General features: G+C 43.8%; 1 protein-coding gene across 1 annotated transcript in view; it reads right to left on the bottom strand.

Annotated features, from left to right (window-relative positions):
• LOC126262820 (uncharacterized) overlaps nt 1-25,128 on the bottom strand; it is an 817,803-nt gene that overhangs the window by 579,611 nt on the left and 213,064 nt on the right. The gene's annotated exons all lie outside the window — the stretch shown is intronic.

Below are 25,128 nucleotides of genomic sequence, written 5' to 3'. Positions count from 1 at the left end.
GAGCTAACTATTTGTAGTATCGTTCCCAGAACCGATCGCGGTCCTCTGGTTTGGAGTCGAGGGGAAGGCTTAAACCAGAGGCTCAGACGATTCTGCGGAGATCTGGGGTGCAAATTTCTCGACCTCCACTATCGGGTGGAGAAATGTAGAGTCCCCCTGAACAGGTCAGGCGTGCACTACACGCAGGAAGCGGCTACAAGGGTAGCGGAGCACATGTGGACTGCACATGTGGGTTTTTTAGGTTAGAGAATTCCCTCCCTAGGCCCGACAAGACGCCTCCTGATACGCGACAAGGTAGCAGTAGGTAAAACGCAATAGGGAATGACAATATTGATGTGGCAATAGTAAACTGCAGGAGCGTCTATAGAAAGGTCCCAGAACTGCTCTCATTAATAAACGGTCAGAATGCCCACAAAGTACCAGGGACGGAAAGTTGGCTGAAACCAGATGTAAACAGTAATGAAATTCTAAACTCAGATTGGAATGTATACCGGAGAGACAGGCTGGACAGTAAAGGGGGAGGCGTGTTTATAGCGATAAAAAGCGCTAGGTAATTGACGGAGATCCGAAATGTGAAATAATTTGGGTGAAAGTCACGTTTAAAGCAGGCTCCAACAAGGTAATTGGATGCCCCCTGGCTCAGCAGCTGTTGTGGCAGAGCACTTGAAGGAAAATTTGGAAAATATTTCGAGTAGATTTCCCGACCATGTTATAGTCCTGGGTGGAGATTTTAATTTACCGGATATAGACTGGGAGACTCAAACGTCTATAACGGGTGGCAGGGACAAAGAATCCAGTGAAATTTTTTTAAGTGCATTATCTGAAAACTACCTTGAGCAGTTAAGCAGAGAACCGACTCGTGGTGATAACATATTAGACCTTCTGGTGACAAACAGACCCGAACTATTTGAAACAGTTAACGCAGAACAGGGAATCAGCGATCATAAAGCGGCTACTGCATCGATGATTTCAGCTGTAAATAGAAATATTTAAAAAGGTAGGAAGATTTTTCTGTTTAGCAAAAGTGACAAAAGGCAGATTACAGAGTACCTGACGGCTCAACACAAAAGTTTTGTCTCAAGTACAGATAGTGTTTAGGATCAGTGGACAAAGTTCAAAACCATCGTACAATATGCATTAGATGAGTATGTCCCAAGCAAGATCGTAAGAGATGGAAAATAGCCACCGTGGTATAACAACCGAGTTAGAAAATTGCTACGGAAGCAAAGGGAACTTCGCAGCAAACATAAACATAGCCAAAGCCTTGCAGACAAACAAAAATTACACGAAGCGAAATGTAGTGTGAGAAGGGTATGAGAGAGGCGTTCAATGAATTCGAAAGTAAAGTTCTCTGTACTGACTTGGCAGAAAATCCTAAGAAATTTTGGTCTTATGTCAAAGCGGTAGGTGGAACAAAACAAAATGTCCAGACACTCTGTGAACAAAATGGTACTAAAACAGAGGATGACAGAATAAAGGCCGAAATACTAAATGTCTTTTTCCAAAGGTGTTTCACAGAGGATGACTGCACTGTTGTTCCTTCTCTAGATTGTCGCACAGATGACAAAGTGGTAGATATCGAAATAGACGACAGAGGGATAGAGAGACAATTATAATCGCTCAAAAGAGGAAAGGCCGCTGGACCTGATTGGATACCAGTTCGATTTCACACAGAGTACGCGAAGGAACTTGCCCCCTCCTTGCAGCGGTGAACCGTAGGTCTCTAGAAGAGCGTAGCGTTCCAAAAGATTGCAAAAAGGCACATGTCATCCCCGTTTTCAGGAAGGGACGTCTCACGGATGTGCAGAACTACAGACCTATATCTCTAACGTAGATCAGTTGTAGAATTTTGGAACACGTATTAGGTTGGAGTATAATGACTTTTCTGGAGGCTAGAAATCTATCTGTAGGAAACAGCATTGGTATCGAAAAAGACGATCGTGGGAAACCCAACTCGCGCTATTCGTCCACGAGGCTCAGAGGGTTGAACGAAGTAAGAGCATATGGACTGCCAGACGAATTGTGCGATTGGATTGAAGAGTTCCTAGATAACAGAACGCAGCATGTCATTCTCAATGGAGAGAAGTCTTCCGAAGTAAGAGTGCTTTCAGGTGTGCCGCAGGGGAGTTTCGTAGGACCGTTGCTGTTCACAATATTCATAAATGACCTTGTGGCTGACATCGGAAGTTCACTGAGGCTTTTTGCGGATAATGCTGTAGTATACCGAGAGGTTGTAAAACTGGAAAATTGTACTGAAATGCAGGAGGATCTGCAACGAATTGGCGCATGGTGCAGGGAATGGCAATTGAATCTCAATGTAGACAAGTGTAATGTGCTGCGAATACATAGAAAGAAAGATCCTTCATCATTTAGCTACAATATAGCAGGTCAGCAACTGGAAGCAGTTAATTCTACAAATTACTTGCGAGTAGGCATTAGGAGTGATTTAAAATGGAATGATCATATAAAGTTGATCGTCGGTAAAGCAGGTGCCAGACTGAGATTCATTGGAAGAATCCTAAGAAACTGCAGTCCGAAAACAAAGGAAGTAAGTTACAGTACACTTGTTCCCCCACTGCTTGAATATTGCTCACCAGTGTGGGATCCATACCAGATAGGGTTGACAGAAGAGATAGAGAAGATCCAACGGAGAGCAGCGCGCTTCGTTATAGGATCATTTAGTAATCGCGAAAGCGTTGCGGAGATTATAGATAAACTCCAGTGGAAGACTCTGCAGGACACGCGGTCAGTAGCTCGGTACGGGCTTTTGTTGAAGTTTCGAGAACATCCCTTCACCGAGGAGTCAAGCACTATATTGCTCCCTCCTAAGTATATCTCGCGAAGAGACCATGAGGATAAAATCAGAGAGATTAGAGCCCACACGGAGGGATACCGACAATTTTTCTTTCCACGAACAATACGAGACTGGAATGGAAGGGAGAACCGATAGAGGTACTCAAGGTACCCTCCGCCACACACCGTCAGGTGGCTTGCGGAGTATGGATGTAGATGTAGATGTAGAGTTGCAGATCGAGACCATGCAGCCAACACCTTAGCGACGTTACTGACAAACCTGCTGTGATTTCTATGTTTCCTTATTAAGTGGTCTAGGGGTAGCGTCTTTGATTCATAATCAAAACGTCTTCGGTCCCGGGTTCGATCCCCGACACTGCCTAAATTTTGATAAATAGTCAGCATTGCCGGCCGAAGACTTCCGGCATAAGAAGTCAGTCTCATTCTGCCAACGGCCTTGTCAAAGAGGGCGGAGGAGCGGATAGAGGTTCAGGGCACTCTGTTGTCTTAGGGGTGGGATATTGCCCCTAAAGGCGGAAGAATCAGCAATGATCAACGACATGAGGATGCCGAAGGCAATGGAAACCACTGCATTAAAGACACGTAACGTGTATCCACAGGACATGTGGCCTGTAATTGAAGAAGTGTCATGATGATCTCTCCATTGGCAAAAGATTCCGGAATAGTCCCCCATTCGGATCTCCGGGAGGGGACTGCCAAGGGGGAGGTTACCATGAGAAAAAGATTGAATAATCAACGAAAGGATAACGTTCTACGAGTCTGGGCGTGGAATGTCAGAAGCTTGAACGTGGTAGGGAAACTAGAAAATCTGAAAAGGGAAATGCAAAGGCTCAATCTAGATATAGTAGGGGTCAGTGAAGTGATGTGGAAGGAAGACAAGGATTTCTGGTCAGATGAGTATCGGGTAATATCAACAGCAGCAGAAAATGGTATAACAGGTGTAGGATTCGTTATGAATAGGAAGGTAGGGCAGAGGGTGTGTTATGTGAACAGTTCAGTGACCGGGTTGTTCTAATCAGAATCGACAGCAGACCAACACCGACAACGATAGTTCAGGTATACATGCCGACGTCGCAAGCTGAAGATGAACAGATAGAGAAAGTGTATGAGGATATTGGAAGGGTAATGCAGTATGTAAAGGGGGACGAAAATCTAATAGTCATGGGCGACTGGAATGCAGTTGTAGGGGAAGGAGTAGAAGAAAAGGTTACAGGAGAATATGGGCTCGGGACAAGGAATGAAAGAGGAGAAAGACTAATTGAGTTCTGTAACAAGGTTCAGCTAGTAATATCGAATACCCTGTTCAAGAATCACAAGAGGAGGAGGTATACTTGGATAAGGCAGGGAGATACGGGAAGTTTTCAATTAGATTACATCATGGTCAGACAGAGATTCCGGAATCAGATACTGGATTGTAAGGCGTACCCAGGAGCAGATATAGACTCGGATCACAATATAGTAGTGATGAAGAGTAGGCTGAAGTTCAAGACATCAGTCAGGAAGAATCAATACGCAAAGAAGTGGGATACGGAAGTACTAAAGAATGACGAGATACGTTTGAAGTTCTCTAACGCTATAGATACAGCAATAAGGAATAGCGCAGTAGGCAGTACAGTTGAAGAGGAATGGACGTCTCTAAAAAGGGCCATCATAGAAGTTGGGAAGCAAAACATAGGTACAAAGAAGGTAGCTGCGAAGAAACCATGGGTAACAGAAGAAATACTTCAGTTGATTGATGAAAGGAGGAAGTACAAACATGTTCCGGGAAAATCAGGAATACAGAAATACAGGTCGCTGAGGAATGAAATAAATAGGAAGTGCAGGGAAGCTAAGACGAAATGGCTGCAGGAAAAATGTGAAGACATCGATAAAGATATGATTGTCGAAAGGACAGACTCAGCATACAGGAAAGTCAAAACAATCTTTGGTGACATTAAAAGCAACGGTGGTAACATTAAGAGTGCAACGGGAATTCCACCGTTAAATGCAGAGGAGAGAGTAGATAGGTGGAAAGAATACATTGAAAGCCTGTATGAGGGTGAAGATTTGTCTGATGTGATAGAAGAAGAAACAGGAGTCGATTTAGAAGAGATAGGGGATCCAGTATTAGAATCGGAATTTAAAAGAGCTTTGGAGGACTTACAGTCAAATAAGGCAGAAGGGATAGATAACATTCCATCAGAATTTCTAAAATCATTGGGGGAAGTGGCAACAAAACAACTATTCACGTTGGTGTGTAGAATATATGAGTCTGGCGATATACCATCTGACTTTTGGAAAAGCATCATCCACACAATTCCGAAGACGGCAAGAGCTGACAAGTGCGAGAATTATCGCACAATCAGCTTAACAGCTCATGCATCGAAGCTGCTTACAAGAATAATATACAGAAGAATGGAAAAGAAAATTGAGAATGCGCTAGGTGACGATCAGTTTGGCTTTAGGAAAAGTCAAGGGACGAGAGAGGCAATTCTGACGTTACAGCTAATAATGGAAGCAAGGCTAAAGAAAAATGAAGACACTTTCATAGGATTTGTCGACCTGGAAAAAGCGTTCGACAATGTAAAATGGTGCAAGCTGTTCGAGATTCTGAAAAAAGTAGGGGTAAGCTATAGGGAGAGACGGGTCATATACAATATGTACAACAACCAAGAGGGAATAATAAGAGTGGACGATCAAGAACCAAGTGCTCGTATTAAGAAGGGTGTAAGACAAGGCTGTAGCCTTTCGCCCCTACTCTTCAATCTGTACATCGGGGAAGCAATGATGGAAATAAAAGAAAGGTTCAGGAGTGGAATTAAAATACAAGGTGAAAGGATATCAATGATACGATTCGCTGATGACATTGGTATCCTCAGTGAAAGTGAAGAAGAATTAAATGATCTGCTGAACGGAATGAACAGTCTAATGAGTACACAGTATGGTTTGAGAGTAAATCGGAGAAAGACGAAGGTAATGAGAAGTAGTAGAAATGAGAACAGCGAGAAACTTAACATCAGGATTGATGGACACGAAGTCAATGAAGTTAAGGAATTCTGGGAATTCTGCTACCTAGGCAGTAAAATAACCAATGACGGACGGAGCAAGGAGGACATCAAAAGCAGACTCGCTATGGCAAAAAAGGCATTTCTGGCCAAGAGGAGTCTACTAATATCAAATACCGGCCTTAATTTGAGGAAGAAATTTCTGAGGATGTACGTCTGGCGTATAGCATTGTATGGTAGTGAAACATGGACTGTGGGAAAACCGGAACAGAAGAGAATCGAAGCATTTGAGATGTGGTGCTATAGACGAATGTTGAAAATTAGGTGGACTGATAAGGTAAGGAATGAGGGGTTTCTATGCAGAATCGGAGAGGAAAGGAATATGTGGAAAACACTGATAAGGAGAAGGGACAGGATGATAGGACATCTGCTAAGACATGAGGGAATGACTTCCATGGTACTAGAGGGAGCTGTAGATGGCAAAAACTGTAGAGGAAGACAGAGATTGGAATACGTCAAGCAAATAATTGAGGACGTAGGTTGCAAGTGCTACTCTGAGATGAAGAGGTTAGCACAAGAAAGGAGTTCGTGGCGGGCCGCATCAAACCAGTCAGTAGACTGATGACAAAAAAAAAAAATTTCAGCATTGGCCACCAAACAACAGTGGCGACGACTCGTTCGTCGTCATCGTAACAGAAAGTGTCCTCAGCAGAGTTCAGCTCTTCATAAATGCGTAGGGCGGTTCACCCCTTTTGGACGTCCACTAATACGAGTAGGTGTCCGGATACTTTTGATCGGATTGTGCACAGCCACTGTAGTGACAAGAGTTTTAACAGTTGCCTCACATAGCGGTGTAAGAGTTTTAAGTTTAACAGGTACTACGAGTCCACCTATGCGTTGCCACTTTGCTATGGCTTTCTTCTTACTGTAGGATGAGTAACCTGTTGAGAGTGACCGAAAGGCTCATATTTTATCACTTCTTGCAGTTTGTGAAAGTTGCCAGAGAACCCAGTTAACAGTGTGTAACCAAAGATCTGATGATACAGTCTGCATACTTTTCTAAGGTCTTTGTCGTAATACCGCCTTTTCGTTTTTCTATTAGTGTGTGAAAAAACTAACAAAGGAAGAACGATATACAACGTGCCATGGAGCGTGAGTGTAAATGAGCGGAATGGAAACTAACGCTTTATAACAGCGGTAATGATTGGTGTAATTGACAGAGAGCGACCTCTTGGGCGCGCGCCGTTCAATTAGGGCTTGATGCGGACTTCATTTGAGAGGTCGCCGCGCCGGCCGAGGGAAACTTGCGCTCGGGCGGCCAGCAGCGGCAGCCGGCAGCTGCGCGGGACAGGCCCTTGACGCGTTCCATTTGCTTCTATGGCGGGATTCCTGTGTGCCGGCGGCGCCATTTGCACATGGGCGCCGGTATGCGAGCACATGCCGGCTCTTCCCCCTCCCCGCAGCTCTGCTCCGCTCTCCAGCGAAAGCTCTCGTGCCTTCTGCAGTAATGGGACTCGTTAACTCGCGAACGCAGCAAACTCGCCACAGAGGCGCAGTTAGCCTCTAACCGCTGTCGTAACACCCTAAGTTGGCAGCACTGCATCGCAACACAAAAACTGTACCTCCTTGTAATTAAGCTGAACACGGGAGGAACTGAGCTCGAAGTAACCAAATTCACGAGTGTTATATCTCTACTACAACGCAAGAAAAAATTCTGCGAAGTTGCACGTGTGGGGGAGGATTTTTCTGGTATGCTAGACTATATAAATGAGAAAGTCTGTAAGAAGAGAGAGAGTGCAGTTCACCCTTTTTAAACGGGCTAACAGTTGCATATGCCGAGGAAGGAAGGTCTGTCTCACACAAGCCCCAAGAGGTGAAACTATCCGTAGGGTCCCTGATGGAGGCCAACACTACGAATCTGTACTCATACTTTGTAAGGAGAATCTATTACTTGTTCACAGACTCCTGAAACAGGGCTGCCTAGTTCGATAAAGGTCTGTGAAAGTCGGTCAACCTAGAAATGGGTCAACTCGAGTTACCAAACCGGATTAACACTAGTTGAGGACACTTTAAGTCAACCCGAGTTAGACCGGCACTAACTCGAGTTGTGTTCCGCGGTCTGCGGCGGTCGCCTCTGTCGATGACGGTTTCGCACGCGCCGTCCGAAACCGAGTTGAACCGAGTTGAGTCAGTGCCTACAGAACGGGACGTCTCTCACTGTAATCCTTAAAAGTTCAGCAGCTAATTATGATTTACTTTGATCGAAATTCCATAGGGGGTTGATAAGTGTTTTTTATGAGTGGGTTGAAGTGAGACTGCCTTCACATCCCTATCCGAAATTTCTTCCTCATTTCAACATCACCGCCGGCCGGGGTGGCCGAGCGGTTCTAAGTGCTACAGTTTGGAACCGCGCGACCCCTACGGTCGCAGGTTAGAATCCTGCCACGGTCATGGATGTGTGTGATGTCCTTAGGTTAGTTAGGTTTAAGTAGTTCTAAATTATAGGGGACTGATGACCTCAGAAGTTGAGTCACATAGTGCTCAGAGCCATTTGAACCATTCAACCTCACCTGACTAGGTCAGTTTAGCTCGAACTTTTAACTTCGTGGACTTTATACTGTTATATCGATATTCCAGTGGTACACTCCCTTTAAAATATTAGTACAAATGAAACTTCCTGGCAGATTGCGAAAGGCAAAGGCAACGCCATAGGTCCCGAGTTCGAATCTCGGTCCGGCACACAGTTTTAATCTGCCAGGAAGTTTCAGAATCCTCACTCCGCTGCAGAGTGAAAATTTCACTGTGGAAACATCCCCCAGGCTGTGGCTAAGCCATGTCTCCACTATATCCTTTCTTCCAGTAGTGCTAGTCCTTCAAGTTTCGCGGGAGAACTTCTGTGAAGTTTGGAAGGTAGAAGACGAGGTACTAGCGGAACTACAATTATTAAGACGCGTTGTGAGTCGTGTTTGGGTAGCTCAGTTGGTAGAGCACATGCCCGCGAAAGGCAAAGGTCCCGAGTTCGAGTCTCGGTCCGACACACAGTTTTAAGCTGCGAGGAAGTTTCAAAATCAGCGCACACTCCGCTGCAGAGTGAAAATTTCGTTCTAGTACAAACGAGTTTATTCTGTCAGACTGAATTTCGCATTAGTATACTACATGATTTATTTAGCGACTAAGGAGAATAAGCCGTTTGTCAATAATCCAACTTTGAAATTTCGTGACATGAACTGTGCAGTCATGCTGCATGTAAATTTTCCCTATTTCTGAAAAGCTACCATGTTTATTCATTATGATCATCTAAAATGATAGCTCTACTTGAGGGCACGCGGCAATAATGTTAGTAATATTTTATTCAAAGTGATTGGTTATAATTAACTAAAATAAAATTTATATTATTGTGCTTCATATTGTTTGGAATTACTCGTGGAACTAATTATATATCCGGCCTCTAAGCACAATATAGGGCTCACTTTTTTGGTATATGTAACCAAAATTATCTCATCACTTTTAATTATTATTTTGTATATCTTAAATTCAGTAATGTATTCCACTGTTTTGTTTTGTACAAAAGGAAGTGGTGCACGAGACAGGTGGTCCGTCTGTCCGCATTATTGTCTTTCGGGAGTTGTTTGTGCGAGTGTCTTTCGGTGGCTGTCAGACGGCCATTGTATACACCACCTACGAACTTGGTAATCAGTCACAGTATATGACAAGAAAACAGCTTTTTCTAACAAATGATGTTAAGAATAACTCAGTCATCATGCCCTCCACATTTCTAGACGATTCAACTCATCCCCGGTGAGTTGGCAGACTGAGGGAAAATTCGTGCAAGTCAGAACAAAAAAGGTACTACTACTTTCGCCAGGAGGGAAATGCCACTGGCAGTAAGAGCAAGTCACCACATGCCCATCCGATGTGATTCAGACTGCTACAGAGACATCTGGTGCAGTACTATTCTTAGGAGGAACAGGGGCAAAAGGTTACCCACGGGGCATCCTAGCACCACATCCTTATTTCCAGAAAGCGAGTCGACATTTGAGACATTCTGTGTACTGTTCACTAAGGTTCAAAAATGGCTCTGAGCACTATGCGACTTAACTTCTGAGGTCATCAGTCGCTTAGAACTTAGAACTAATTAAACCTAACTAACCTAAGGACATCACACACAACCATGCCCGAGGCAGGATTCGAACCTGCGACCGTAGCGGTCGCTCGGCTCCAGACTGCAGCGCCTAGAACCGCACGGCCACCACGGCCGGCCTGTTCACTAAGGGTTACTGCGAAGTGTTATGAGCAGGAGCGTCCTAAGGCTACAGAACGGCTGGAACTGAAAGGTAGCAGCATTCTCTAATTTACGGTGCAGCAGGGATAACTTTCCACCTCCCAGCAACTATAACTAGGGCTACAATTCTATCCATACCATGGCCGATACTATTTACATCTACATATATGTGATTACTCTGCAGTTCACAATTAAGTTCCTGGCAAAGGGTTCATCGAACCCCCTCCATGCTACTTCTCTAAGATTCGACCCTCGAATAGTGCGTGCAAAAAACGAACACTTAAACCTATCCGTGCGAGCTCTGATTTCTTTTATTTTATTATGATGGCATTCCTCCCCACGTAGATGGGCGCCAACAAAATATTTTTCACTCTCTGTAAAGAAGTTGGTGATTTAAATTACACGAGAAGATACTGCCGCAGCGAAAATTGCCTTTGTTTCAATGACTGCCACTCCAGTTCCCTCTTCATATCAGTGGCACTTTCGCACCTATTTCGCACAGATACAAAACGAGCTGCACTCCGTCGAACGTTGAAGTCCTCCGTCCGTCCTGTCTGATGCGCGCCCTATACCGCACAGCAATACTCTAGAATCTTCACAGTGGGTCGGTAAAGGTTCTCCAACACCAAAAAAGAACCTCGAGAGGTCAGGTCAAATTTCAAAGCCGTACTGATAGTTTTCTTTGCCTTCGAAGGATTAGTGCATCATGAATTCGTGCTTCAGGGTCAAACTATTAATCAATAGTACTATCAGGACATGTTGCGACGCGTGCGCGAAATTGTGAGAAGAAGAAGGCCTGAAAAGCGCTGAGACAATTTTGGCTCCTGCAGCACGGTAACGCACCCGCACATTCATTCCTGCTGGTGTGTGACTTCTAATCGTTGTATTGGATCACAATCAGTACTCTACAAATAGTTCAAAAAATGTTCAAATGTGTGTGAAATCTTATGGGACTTAACTGCTAAGGTCATCAGTCCCTAAACTTACACACTACTTAATCTAAATTATCCTAAGAACGAACACACACACCCACGCCCGAGGGAGGACTCGAACCTCCGTCGGGACCAGCCGCACAGTCCATAACTGCAGCGCCTAAGACCGCTCGGCTAATCCCGCACGGCAACCCTTTGTTAAGGAATATTGTTGACAGGAAGGAAGGATACACAAATTCAAGAAGCTGCATTCTTTATTCAGTATTCTTCTAGCTGAAACATCGCTTCAGTGCTCCCCATTCGTATATGTTAGAATTTTGAAATATTGTCACTGTAAACATCTGTCTTCAAGAGAGTAATTTGCAAACCATTCTCTTCTTAATGCGGCCTGATTCGAGTAATTATTGTTGCTAATGTTAATAATTATTACTGTTAATGTTAATAATTATTGGCGTTAATGAAATAGCGTCATCACCAACTAAATCGTATCTTTTAGCATGCCGAGTGTCCTCGATTTTAATGCACGCAATATGACATGTAATTGCAGTTCTGGCGATAATGCTTCATGCATTACAGTACCTTTATTTCTTATCGCATAATTAACTTTATTTAGATGAAACGTGAACAGTTCTGGTGACATTCTAAGACAATTAAAAGAGCTTATTGGATCTTCCTTTATGAATTATTTCAGCAAGGGTGCTGAGCAACCGAGCTGACGTCTTTTTCTCATCCAGTCACGAATCGAAACACGTTTCTTATTTTTTTTTCTGATGCAGCGATTCCACGCAACAAGCTATAGCTCCATCACAACTCGTGCGAAGTGCAGCTGCCAAAACTTTCATTTCAGACACGACTCAGGGACACACAAAACGAAGAAATTGAAGTGTATACTGGTGTCGCCGTGTCTACAGTCATATATGAAACCACTTGCGTGCAACTCATTCCACACAACGAGTGGCGCAACCTAATGTCGTCGTGCAAACTAGGCTTTAGAATGCAAGTAAGTTTGCTTTAACTACACGCTGTAACGCTCGTGAGCGTTAGCTGCCTTTGAGATTGCACGTGGCGAGTTGATGTTAGCCAGGATTGCCTTTAACGTGACAAAGACGAATTTATCAGCACCTCACAAAGTTTGAATGAGGTCGTGTACTAGGGCTACGAGAAGTTAGATGTTCTTTCTGCGATGTAGCTAGAAGACTTGATGGTATGTAGCCCTGTAGTGATTGCTGACAGCGATGTTCATGGGAATGTCAAGACCGGTTTCCCCGCGGTCACGGTGCACTACCAAGAGGGAAGACCATTGTGTTCGGCATATCGCTCTGGCGCATAGTACTGCGTCTGCAGCAGCAATTTGAGCGGCAGTTGGCATCACAGTGACACAACGAATTGTTACAGATCGGTTACTTCAAGGACAGCTCCGATCCAGACGCCCTGTAGCGTGCTTTCCATTGGCGCCAAACCACCGCTATTTTCTACTTCAGTAGTGTCAAAGGAGAGCTCACTGGAGGGCAGAGTGGAGGTCTGTTGTTTTTTCTGATGAAAACTGGTCTGTCTCAGTGGCAGTGATGGCCGTCTGTTGGTTAGAAGGACGCCAGTTGAAACCCTGCAACCAACCAGTCTGCGTGTTAGACACACTGGACCGACAGCTCGAGTCGTGGTGTGGGGTGCTGTTTCTTATGACAGCAGGAACAATCTCGTGGACCGGCAGTACACCAACGGACTGTTCGAGCAATCTCGTGGTTATCCCACTTACGCAGACTGCAAATTAATACGTCAATCTGGTGATCTGACATGTTGTGCTGCCATTAATGAACAGCACTCCAGGATGTTTTCCAACAGGATAACGCCTGCCCAAACAGCGCTGTTGTAACCCATCGTGCTCTACAGAATGTCAACTTGTTGCCTTGGCCTGCTCGATCTCACTGTCTCCAATCGAGCACAGTGGCAGTGAACATGTTTTTTGCTCGAGTATCATGTCGTTTTTGGAAACCCAGAATCTACTATGTAGGAATCAACATGGATTCCGGAAACAACGATCGTGTGAGACCCAACTCGCTTTATTTGTTCATGAGACCCAGAAAATATTAGATACAGGCTCCCAGGTAGATGCTATTTTTCTTGACTTCCGGAAGGCGTTCGATACAGTTCCGCACTGTCGCCTGATAAACAAAGTAAGAGCCTACGGAATATCAGACCAGCTGTGTGGGTGGATTGAAGAGTTTTTAGCAAACAGAACACAGCATGTTGTTATCAATGGAGAGACGTCTACAGACGTTAAAGTAACCTCTGGCGTGCCACAGGGGAGTGTTATGGGGACCATTGCTTTTCACAATATATATAAATGACCTAGTAGATATTGTCGGAAGTTCCATGCGGCTTTTCGCGGATGATGCTGTAGTATACAGAGAAGTTGCAGCATTAGAAAATTGTAGTGAAATGCAGGAAGATCTGAGGCGGATAGGCACTTGGTGCAGGGAGTGGCAACTGTCCCTTAACATAGACAAATGTAATGTATTGCGAACACATAGAATGAAGGATCCCTTATTGTATGATTATATGATAGCGGAACAAACACTGGTAGCATTTTCTTCTGTAAAATATCTGGGAGTATGCGTGCGGAACGATTTGAAGTGGAATGATCATATAAAATTAATTGTTGGTAAAGCGGGTACCAGGTTGAGATTCATTGGGAGAGTGCTTAGAAAATGTAGTCCATCAACAAAGGAGGTGGCTTACAAAACACTCGTTCGACCTATACTTCAGTATTGCTCAGCAGTGTGGGATCCGTACCAGATCGGGTTGACGGAGGAGATAGAGAAGATCCAAAGAAGAGCGGCGCGTTTCGTCACAGGGTTATTTGGTAACCGTGATAGCGTTACGGAGATGTTTAGCAAACTCAAGTGGCAGACTCTGCAAGAGAGGCGCTCTGCATCGCGGTGTAGCTTGCTGTCCAGGTTTCGAGAGGGTGCGTTTCTGGATGAGGTATCGAATATATTGCTTCCCCCTACTTATACCTCCCGAGGAGATCACGAATGTAAAATTAGAGAGATTAGAGCGCGCACGGAGGCTTTCAGACAATCGTTCTTCCCGCGAACCATACGCGACTGGAACAGGAAAGGGATGTAATGACAGTGGCAAGTAAAGTGCCCTCCGCCACACACCGTTGGGTGGCTTGCAGAGTATAAATGTAGATGTAGATGTAGATGTAGACATATGGGACATCGTCGGACCATATCTCCAGCATCATACACAATCAGTATAATCTTCCCTGCATTGACCGACCAAGCTCAACAGGCATGGGACTCCATCCCACAGGCTGAAATCAGGCGCCTTTAAAACACAATGCATGCACGTTTGTCTGTTGACGTTCATCACCCTGGCGGTTACACCGCTTAAAACGTACAAGCTTCTCGCAGTACTGTGGTGGCTTATCTCTTGCTTACATTAACCTGTATTCTTGCAATGTTAATCACTTGAATATGTTACCTAGGCTTCATCACTCTACATTAATTACTTTGGGGCGTTGTGATTTTTCCGCCAGTGTAGGATCCTGTGGCGGTTAATTACCTGGCTCTTCATGCCGGCTGCCCTGCCGCCCATCCTGCAACGTCAACGCAAACTGCTGCTCGAGCCATCATGTCCCTGTTACAGCGTAGTGAACTGTGACGTGCGCAATATGTAGAGATAAAACGGCGTTTAGCAGTTAATGTTTTAAATAATCAGTGAGGTCAATTTGTTGTGGCAGAACGCAAAATTAACGCGGCGGCCTCTCGGCTTATCGGAAATATTTAATACTGTCTGACTGGTCCATAAATTCTCCTTTCTGATTCGTTGTTTATAACATAGATTTGCAGCAGAGCTGCAGTGTCATTCATTTAATAAAGAAACTGTTTTCTCTTCATCTGCAATAATTACAGCTTACTACAGAGGAAAAGACGTGAAACCTAAAGTCGATGGCGGAATGGTCTTGTAGGACAATAAACTACAGACGCCAACTTCTTCTTCGTCTGCCAATGGCGTCATTCGATGCAGTACTGCCAGGGTAAATCTTTCCTACAAACCATGTCAGTTTCCGAAAACGGAAGCACTGGATCACTCTCAGCCGCCTTCTCATATTTCCTCATGATCTTAAGTAAACCCCACCCCCGAAAACCCAATTCCTGTTATTCCAAGGTAAATATCTATTGTTTCTTTGGCGGGGGATCGAAACCATGATTCCCTGTTGACGGGGAGGCGGACCTCTATTTTCTTGGATCTATTTTTTAATGAAAATTAGATTAAAAGAAATATTCACGAAGCGAAACATTTGGACCACTACAAGCATTTCGTAAACGTATCGCATTCTTCTAAAAGATTTACTTGCAGCTCTTTGGACTCTAAATGAAATCTATTTTGCACGTATGAAAAGTGCAGCGTCATTTATAAAACAAGTAAGCTGCGTAATCTATAATGAAATCAGATATAACTTATGTATTAACATTCCGCGATGTTTACAACAAATCAGTATACTTCTTGGATACTGGATTGATGATTTCGTTACTTTGATAACGTTTATGTGCATGAGCACAATAATGAACTCACTTCTTGTTTGAGCACGCAAGTTTCAATCTGAAGGCTCTTAGCTAGCAGGAAAGTAAATAACCAAAATAAAAAAATTATTTTGCCTGAAGATCAGTGAAAGATTAAGACTCTGCGATGGAAGTCCACCGTAAAACCAGCTATCAGGTACTAAAAATGAAGCTCAATTACAGTACCAACAAATTGTTTAAAATGCAACTTTTCCTTTGAATTAGTTGTTTATGCAATAGAATGGGGCAACTATCAGAAGATAATCTTAAAAAAGTATTAGTGTAAATTAAAACGTCGATGGAATCCAGAAATTAAACGTGAAGATACTTCGCATCATTGCAGTAAATACGTAAACACAACTAAAACCATGATCTGTATGACTGTACCGATGTATAAACCCAGCACCTCAAGTATAATTCCAGATTTGAGCACTAGGACAATCAGGTCAGATCGAGGCAGTGTGCAGGCTAAAATGTTGCACCCACATTCGACATTTTAAAGCATTTCTCCTGCGGCCGTAAATAACGTCGACAAAAACAGAGACAGCCAATCTCTATTGAACTCGACATTGGCGAGAAATTAAAATCTAGCCCCTTTATACACTGCCGAAAAAATCGGTAACAACAACACATAAGTAATGTAGATTAATGAAATTTTGGAAATACATTTGTCAATGTGACATATTTAAGTCGTTAACACTGCAGGATCACAGCTTAATGTAAGCAAGAGATAAGCCACCACACATGTGAAAAGCTGGTACGTTAACAACGGGTATAACCGGCAGCATATTCAACGTAAGCATACAAACGTGTATGCATTGTGTTTTACAGGCGAGGGATGTCAGTCTGTGGAATGGAGTCCCATGCCTGTTGCACTTGTTCGGTCAATACAGGGACGGTTACAAGGCCCTCATTGGCATTTTAACGAGAATGAAGTACTTCTCTGAGCGGTATCAGTAACCTGGCGTCTTGCTGCTTCAGTAAGTCCCTCGTAGCACAGTAGTAGCTCTCAGTCGCCAGGTTCCATGTAGGTGGTAATCCTGCTGAAGTGGAGTGTTTAGGGATGCCAGTTGTTAATTGTCAACAACGTTTGAACTATACTTGTTTTAATAGAGAAATTGCTTTGTCACACACGTCACAGAATCAGTATTTGCAATATGGCGGCTCTGGACTACGCCGTTATATTCGACCCTTTTCTTACATTAACATAGTTTTCTGACTTTACATAGTGATAAACACCGCCCACGACACGTGGCGTTCTTATAACTAATAATTTCACTTTGTATCTTATTTAACATCTGAAATATGCACTCGCGACTGTTCTTTTACAGCCGCCCTGGTTACTCGACCGTGCGTTTTGCGTGGCTCCTCGCGACTGACTGGCCCTGTCTTCCCGAAGGACAAGAGAGACCCCCCCCTTTCTCCCTCAGCCAATAAGGACACTTCTCTCGTTTCCTATATATATAATCTCCAAACTTTCAGCGAATGGGCGTTCAGATCGCTGTTGCTAGGCGGATCTGACGCACGTTTGCGGACATTGTGACGGAAGTTTGTCTTGGAACACTGTCTCAGATTGTAAGATCCTAATCCCGAATAGTCGGATCTTATCCCTACTAAGGTTGCACAACATTGCCTCCTATGATTTCATCACTAATGCTCTTGCTGACGCTTAGTAGTTAAATGTATATGTAACCTGGCTGCTACTGAGCATTTCCGATCGCATAAATGTACGTAATCCTTGGCTTAAACACGCGAAGAGAATGCATATATGCGTTAAACGGTTATGATGTTTGAGGATGATGTTGGAGATGTCGTCTCGATTGGTGACAGATACGGAGATCGGACAGGCCAAGGCAACAAGTTGACATTCTGTAGGCCTAGAGCACGTCGGGTTACAACAGCGCTATTTGGGTGGGCGTTATCCTGTTGGAAAACAACCCTTGGAATGCTGTTCGTTAATCATAGCACAACATGTCAGATCACCAGACTGACGTATAAATTTGCAATAAGTGTAAGTGGGATAACCACGGGAGTGTTTCTGCTGTCGTACGAAACAGCACCCCACACCACGGCTTGAGGTATAGGTCCAGTGTGTATAGTACTTAGACAGGTTGCTCGTAGGCTTTCCAGTAGTCTTCTCTTAACCAACACAAGGCCATCACCGACACTGAGGCAGACCAACTTTAACCAGAAAACGTTACAGACCCCCACTCTGCCCTCCAATGAGCTTCTGCTCGAGACCACCGAAGTCGCACACCGCGGTTGTTTGGGGTCTGTAGAATACACGCTAAAGGGCACATCGTACGGAGCTGTCCTTGAAGTAAACGCTTTGTAACAGTTCGTTGTGTCACTGTGCTGTCAACTGCTGCTGAGATTGCTGCTGCAGATGCAGTACGATGCGCCAGAGCCATAAGCCGAACACAACGGTCTTCCGTCTTGGTCGTGCACCGTGGCCGCCAGGAGGCCGGTCTTTACGTTTCCACTAACATCTCTGCCAGCAATCACGTACAGTGGCTTCATTCTACCAAGTCTTCCTGCTATATCACAGAGGAACATCCAGTTTCTCGTAGCCCTATTACACATACTCGTTACATACAGTGCGGTGCTTTAATGGGATCTTTATCGTTTTAAAGGCATTCTTGACTAACATCAACTGACCACATCCAATCTCAAAGGCCACTAACTCTCACGGCCATTACAGCGTGTATTTAAAGGAAAATTTGATTTGCATCCCCATAATGGCGCTACTAGCGCCACTCTCATCTTAGTGACGCGCAATTTGAATAGACATCATTTTTCAGATGTAGAAACACGCCTGCCAACTTTCGTTTATGTCGCAGAACTCTTACTTCTGGTTGCGATTTCTTCCCTAGTGTATTTAAATCCTTCGTTCTCTCAAGCTCTCTCTAGCACAAAATAAGAATCGTTGGTTAGAAATTCACAGAACTCTTTGTCTTTTAGCTTAAGGTCTACGTCGCCGTACTGCTATGAAAACGCTTACTCGAATGTTATGAAAGACAGCAGATCAACTCTGCTGATCGAAGACGTAAGGGAAGTATCTGTGTAGGTAATAGCCACGTGTTTGAAGGACGACACGTTAGTTACAATTATGATTGTCTTAATTATTGCTAGGAATTGCTTTGTTACCTAATTCATTGACGCTGTTGCTTACGCGACTGTCGAAAGGAATTACGTAAAACGCTGATGCATACTATATTCATGTCTCCTGCGTGATCGAAACAGCTCAAAATAGCGTATGTCCCACAACCGCTCTGCGGACACCTGAAACTTAGTTGTCCAGGACGGTGCGTTCATTAAGTGCCGTCATTCACCATCAGACGGCGACGTGCGTCATAATGTTTGTGAATAATGTAGCAGAGGACTGGAGTTAACCCACACTCAAGAGACAATGGAGAAAGAGAGTACAGCTCTTTCACATACGTGCCTGTGAGAAAAACGGTCTACTGTTTTCACAGCTTTTGTCTCGCTACTAAGGGTATGGATGCAAAATCGGAACAATAAGCTACAAACTCTTGTGCTTAGTTAATTTGTTGATATCATTTGCAAATCGAAGTAGGGAGGAAAAAAAAAGTAAATTCTCTAGTGGAAGATTTATTAAATTTAAACACGTCTTTCAGAGAATCTGTGTTTTGACAGCATGAACATGAACGAGGTTAATGTCATAAATGATAAAAGAAATAATTTTGACAAAAGATCTAAAACGTTATCACTGCGCAACTCGAAAAAGTCTCCAAATATAAATGGATGTTGTTTCGAGTGTGAACCAATTCGCTTTCCATCTAGGGCCGTCGACTCCAGAAAGCACTCAGAAACTGTTAGCTTATGCGGGCAGTCAGAGGCAGTTGCCAGTATCTTACACCAACTAGAAAATTTGACATCATGAGATCTACGCCGTTCCATTATTTTGGTATTTACTCTACTAAAAATTAAGCTACTCTATAAAGACCGGAATTTGCATCTTACAGTAAGGTTTGTCATTGTGAATCTTGAAATTTTCCCTGCACACTGAATACTACGCTTGCGATCGGTCTTCGTTTACTGCCACGCATGATACGTTATCGGCCACCTGCGAAACAGGTCAGGGGAGCTGTAGAAGACATCGGCTACTCACGTCACACAGCTTTCGTTAGCGCGCTGTATGCGTTTTGCGCTTGCGTCTAACTGCAGCACCGACCACATTGCCAGCAGGCAGCGCGACGTCGATGGCCGAAATGCCAAACTCAGACGTTCTGTGGGTTTCTCCTCGCTCAAATGGCTCTGAGCACTATGGGACTCAACATCTGTGGTCATAAGTCCCCTAGAACTTAGAACTACTTAAACCTAACTAACCTAAGGACATCACACACATCCATGCCCGAGGCAGGATTCGAACCTGCGACTTTCTCCTCGCCTCGGCTCCTAGCGTACTCTGTTGTCTTCGCTGGGAGAAAATGGCGGAAATAATGGGATTCCATTCTTCATGTACTCTTTATTAATGGATTCCCAAAATGAATTAACAATAGCCAAAAACTGTCGTATTATCGTATTCCACAGCATGACCGGTGAATATACAATGCTCAGCAAAGGCAGACTTTGTGGTCTGCAAAAGGTAAGCGCGATGTTCTACGCAACGTTCTTCCACGGTGCGTGTCGTCTGATTTATACGGCAGTTTGCTCACAAAGCAGCCGACAGCGGGGCCGAAACACAAAACTTTCGAATAGGGACTTATCGCCTTTCAAATAATACTGAACAAGTCGAAACCCCGTAATGTCGCAGACAACAATGATAAAACACACGCGGCTGAAGATCGGCGGAGATACCACCTGACATGCATCGTCAGATGTGGGTCCAACTAGACATAGCACCCGTACTCTTTAGTGTTGAAGTACACAACGTATTCAATGCCACGTATCCCACGAGTTGGATCGAAAGGGAAGGAGAGGTCCAGCTTCATGGCCACCTCAATCCGTTGATCAAACACCTCTTGGCTTTTTTTTTTTTTTTTTTTTTTTTTGCAGTGGCTTAACGAAAGCCTCATATACGTGACTTCACTTCCCGGCGAAGAAACGCTTCTCGTCAGGATACTTGCAGAATCTAATTAGTTTCACGCGATGCTGGGTGCATTTGGTAGACTACGCCGGGATTTTCTAGGAAGATGTTGTATTAAATGCGGTGCTTGCTATTTTGCTGCGTCTAGGGCGTCTTGTCACGGTCCGCTCCGCTCCCCCCGTCGGAGGTTCGAGTCCTCATTCTGGTGTGTGTGTGTGTGTGTGTGTGTGTGTGTGTGTGTGTGTGTGTGTGTGTGTGTGTGTGTCGTCCTTAGCGTTAGTTTCTGTTAGACTAAATAGTGTGTAAGCTTAGGGACCGATGACCTCAGCTGTTTGGTCCCCTATAGACCTTGCCACAAATTTCTACCTTCGGTTACTCTGAGACCTTTTGCAGCCATTCAAGAAAGGAATTTTTATGGATGACATTGCGCCATTGTCCGTAATTAATTTTAATTTAGGGGTGACTAGACACTTCAACAAAAACCACAAACAGCAGGATTAGCGTTCCCTCAACTTAACAAATAGCCTCTAGTCCCCTAATGTTACATCAATGCCAGTTCCCAACCGGCCATGGTTGATTGGCTAATGGACATGGGTGCCTTCAATAACTGTTTACACAACATTACTGATTTACGTAATTTACTGATAATAGTTCACTGACAAGCAAGTGTTAAAACACTTCATAGATAGGCTGGTTAAATAAATGTTAATTAGGTAATAAATTCTCAACCAGTAACAGTAGCAAAAAACATCATTTCCAAATAAAAATTACAGGCTTGTAATGAGAGAAAGTTACTTTACAAACTTCAAAATTCACTTTCATTTAACACGCAGATATAAAAAATATATCCAAAACGCACAGTTAGCATATCTGTCAAATTCCATTATTCGTAACCCGCTGAACTACAGCGCAGAACTGACAGTTTCAAATCTGTCTAATGATTAATCCTGGTAACAGAAAATTATGTTCACAAATAAGAAATATAGTAACTTTATGACAACGCCCATCCGGCATTGGCCACACTTTTACAAAATCGTAAATTTCGATGAAAAGTGACAGTCACTGCTCAATCTACACACAGTTAAATAAACTAACACCGTAGAAGTCACTGAAGGTTAATGCACGTACCGTATTCCACTGCTTTCTTCTCCAATATAATGACTTCCTTATTGTGGGCGAACATGCTACAGCGCAGCGTGTTCAGGATGGGCCCACGCTGTTGGTTTATCCGCCCACAAACGACCTCGTCCACAGCTCGCCGTAAACTGCGTCCATACAATTGCAGAGCCCACAGCTTATCGTTCCACAGCAGCGCTGAATTCCCAAGCGTCTCGGTTTCACCACCAGTTCATTTCGACAGAGTGACAAAATTATTAATTCACAATTCGGACCGTCGGGACCCCAACACACTGCCGTTCTGTCCTCCTTGCTCGGTACTCTCTAACCGTCCTCCCTCTGTCGGCAGTATCTGCGCCCCAGTATCTCTGGCGAGGCCAATATAGACCTTAACACTAGCGGCCGGAAAACAATCGTGCCGAAAATTGGCACACCATGTCAGCGGGCCAAAGTTGTTCTCGACTGGTTTGAAGAACTTTCACGAGAGTTCGAACGAATGATTTGTCCACCCAGAGCACCTGACATCAATCTCATCGAACATTCATGGGACACAATCAAGAGGTCAGTTATTGCACAAAATCCTGCCCCAGCAACACTTTCGCAATTATGGACAGTTATAGAAGCAGCATGGCCCAATATTTATGCAGAGGACTTCCAACGACTAGTTGACTCCATGCCACGTCGAGACGCTGCACTACACTGGACGGGCGTTGAAAGAAGGTCCGACACGATATTTAGGAGGTATCCCTTGACTATCGTCAAATGGTTCAAATGGCTCTGACCACTATGCGACTTAACTTCTGACGTCATCAGTCGCCTAGAAGTTAGAACTAATTAAACCTAACTAACCTAAGTACATCACACACATGCATGCCCGAGGCAGGATTCGACCATAGCGGTCGCTCGGTTCCAAACTGTAGCGCCTAGAACCGCACGGACACTCTGGTCGGCGACTTTTGTCACCTCAGTATATTCATCACGCGGCAGTTTCAACACCATCTCTGAACACAGCAAGCGTCAAAACCTTCATGGTCCCCTAGTCGGGATACGGTGCATTGTCGCATAAAAAGTTGTTACTTTTTATCTCCTCTAAACACAGTAAAATTTTCTATAAGTAGTATTTTATCCCCCATATAGTGTAAAGAAACACCTAATGCAAGGAACTGGAAAACTTTTGCGTTAGTTGGAAATCTCCCAAAGAGTACTGATTAATTTTTTCGCCTAAAATTTGCGTAAATATATTGTCTAAACTCTTAAAATCGTTCAAATGGCTCTGAGCACTGTGGGACCTAACTAACCTACGGACATCACACACATAAATGTCCGCGGCAGGATTCGAACCTGCGACCGTAGCGATCGCGTGGTTCCAGACTGTAGCGCGTAGAACCGCTCGGCCACCCCCGCCGGCTCTGAACTCTTAGTTATGATGGCATGTCTGCCTGAGTAAAGTGATTTTAAAGAACAACGTCCTCGAATCCGACTTTTATGTTTAGAAATTTTGCAATAGTCAGAAATGTTCTCTCGGATAATAAAGCAATACGATAGTAATTTCATGAAGTGTGCGAATGTTTACAAGTGGGTGGAAAAGATCAGAAATTGACGCAAAAGCGTAACCGCCGAGCACGGCTCCGAGCGTGTGGCAGCAGGCCGATTTTGGCGTTTCAAATTCGTATTGATTCACTTATCCAAAAAGACCAACAACTATAATTTCAAGAAGATGCTTTAAAAAGAATATAGTAAGTATTGGGACACCTCATTTCATCATTCAAAACAAAATGAACTGCCATAAGACCTGTGCAAGACGATTTTCCAGAGAGCGTACCATTCATAACAAAGAACAGAGATTTCGTTTTTGAATAGAGTCCAAAAATCGTTTTAGAGCGAAGCCGATGAATTTTAGGACATGACTTCAACCTGTGACGAAAAACATCGACACATCATTTTCAGCCGGAGTCCATCAGATGGTGAGCTAATGTTAACCATGTTCGTTCGATTTTTTGTAGTCTGTTGGAGGAGCAACACACTAGCAACAGCTGCTAGTAAATCTTCTGGGTTTATTAGTCTTGGTCCATTAAACACTTCCGTTCCTAACGATTCGTGCAGAAATGCGCTGGATATCTATAGCTATGCTTGTGGTTCCGTTGAGTTTTGCCAACTGGCTGGTTGGTCGGTGAGGAAAGGTATACTTGGTGATGGGACGACACACTGACTTTAGCAACAGACTGACCAGATAATTGTTTTTTTCATTCAATCGGTTTTTCAAATGGAATGGAACAACAGAAAGAATCCAGTCTCCCCGCCATGTCAGCTGTGTGAATGTTTCACTTAATTTCAACAACTGACACAACTATCTAACAAGTGATATGGATGTTTCCACTCAGTCTCCCTGTTTTAGTGATTTTACATACATTTTTTTCAGCGTTTTCAGTTATATATGAACCATAGCTAGGGTTTCCAACTTCTTTAGAAGCAAGTAACGTATCTTATTTCAAGGAGTGGCAAATGAAAAGTATATTTGTAACAATGAAGTCTTTTCAGAACTTATGTATTATTTACTTAACACGAATTTTTTTGTAGTTCTAGCATTAAAAATACATATTTCTTGGTTTTAAAAGGCTTAAATAAATGAACAATAACTTTTTCATTCAAATTTATTGAAGATCAGCCATGACACCCATCACCACTAACTCTTTTTCAAGAAGTGCAGAGGTGACACGAACAGAAAGCATACAACATACAATTTTTTAAATTTTTGATGACTTATCACTTGCTTTTTAAGCTTATACTGTCAAGTGTTGGAAGACTTTTTTGTGAGAAACATTTTTCACTCTTCATTAATTTTCTTTGAATTCCTCTTGTTAATACACACACATCAAAAAATGTTTTACATCACTCCGGTTCCCAGAACTCCTTAAGATAGATGTTGACTGTAGATATTGTATCACAGACAGTGTACCTCTGACTGTTCACAGATGTCACTAAATCCGCCCAAAGATGTGAACAACCATGAATGAGCACCGCCTGTTAGACGGAGGGGGTCCAGCAGCCGACCAGTTCCAGTCATTCCACCAGAAAGGAAGTACACGGCTTGTGTTGTCTGTAGTTCAACCATGCCTAGACGGTCAACACCGCGGTTTGATCACGTCCGCATTGTTACTTCGTGCCAGGAAGGACTCTCAACAACGAAAGTGTCCAGGCGTCTCTGAGTGAACCAAGTCGATGTTGTTCGGAGATGGAGGAGATACAGAAGGACAGGAACTGTCGATGACATGCCTCGCTCAGGCCACCCAAGGGCTACTACTGCAGTGGATGACCGCTACCTACGGATTATGGCCCGGAGGAACCCTTACAGCAACACCACCACGTTGAATAATGCTTTTTG

The sequence above is a fragment of the Schistocerca nitens genome, chromosome 6 (assembly GCF_023898315.1).
Source record: "Schistocerca nitens isolate TAMUIC-IGC-003100 chromosome 6, iqSchNite1.1, whole genome shotgun sequence".
NCBI classification, from domain to species: Eukaryota; Metazoa; Arthropoda; class Insecta; order Orthoptera; family Acrididae; genus Schistocerca; species Schistocerca nitens.
The sequence above is the reverse complement of the archived record's forward strand: the minus strand, read 5'-3'. Positions and strand labels throughout refer to the sequence as shown.